This window comes from Myotis davidii, unplaced genomic scaffold (assembly GCF_000327345.1).
Source record: "Myotis davidii unplaced genomic scaffold, ASM32734v1 scaffold580, whole genome shotgun sequence".
Classification (NCBI taxonomy): domain Eukaryota; kingdom Metazoa; phylum Chordata; class Mammalia; order Chiroptera; family Vespertilionidae; genus Myotis; species Myotis davidii.
Window position 1 is genome coordinate 1708417 of NW_006293313.1, and position 1107 is coordinate 1709523.

The 1107-nt window shown below is 50.9% G+C and overlaps 1 pseudogene; it reads right to left on the reverse strand.

Annotated features, from left to right (window-relative positions):
- Positions 1 to 300: 300 nt before the first annotated feature.
- Positions 301 to 1107, reverse strand: part of LOC102759880 — a 965-nt pseudogene continuing 158 nt past the window's right edge.

A 1107-nucleotide genomic window follows, 5' to 3' on the forward strand; every position in this document is an offset into this window, starting at 1 on the left:
TAAAATTTTTTTATTGATTTTTAGAGGGGAAGAGAGAAGGAGAGAGAGAAACATTGAAGTGAGAGCAAAAGCATCATTGGCTGTCTCCTCCATGCCCCCTGCTGAAACCCAGGCATGTGCGTAGTTGAACTGGCAACCTTTTGGTGCACACTGGATGATATCCAACCAACCTAAGCCACACTGGCCAGGGCTACCCTCTTACATTTTCAAGTGCACAGTATGGTATTGTCACTATGTTGAGCAGCTGATCTCTGGAACTCATTCTTTTTTTTTTTCTTTTTTTAAGGGGAAGAACATTTATTTCATCATGTAATGTTTTGTTGCATGCTCCCTTGAGGTGGCAGGAGACTGCCAACCTGCTTCACTTTTTCTTGGACTCCTTACAAGCCACTACCTACCTCTGTGCCACATTGAGGGGAGGGGAGTAACCATCTGCATAGGAAGTATCTTCAAATAGGACCAAGTAGTAATCCTGGGGCCGTTGTGGGTGTGTGTGGATCAGGGCACCGTAGAAGCAGGTGGTCTGGGGATGCAGGGCCAGCATGAGCTGCTCCTGGAATAAGGCTTCCAGGTCTGGATGATGAGCTGCTGGCTCAGGGTGTCTCTCTTTGCCTCTTCATCAATGTCATCGACCTCATATTTGTTGGTGGCATGGCTGTAACTGACCAGCTCGGCCAGGATCCACTGCTCATCCCCATCCATGGCCTTGACCCAGGCAGCCACCTTGTCTCCAGGTTTGGCCACGTAGTTCCCAGAGGACGGAATGGCCCCGCAGAGTAGGGGCGGCTTGTTACCAGGCTTCCTGATCCACAGCGCCAGGGTCATGGCTGACTGCCGCAGCAGGGTCATCAGCACCCCCTGCGCATGGCCTTCTGAGGGGGCTCTGAGTCATTGCACAGGCCCGCGATCTTGACTGACAGAGACTTGATTTCCGCAATCTTATCTAGGGCTTTCCAGAGGATGTTGCACTAGGCCACTGTATCGGCTTTTGCGGTTGTATAGAGGCCACACAGCTTTGTCCAGTAATAGGGAGAGATCTTGTTCTCTGTGTGCATCTGCTAGTGGGTCTTCTGGATGTTCACTAAGTTGTGCTCACTCCGCCAACGC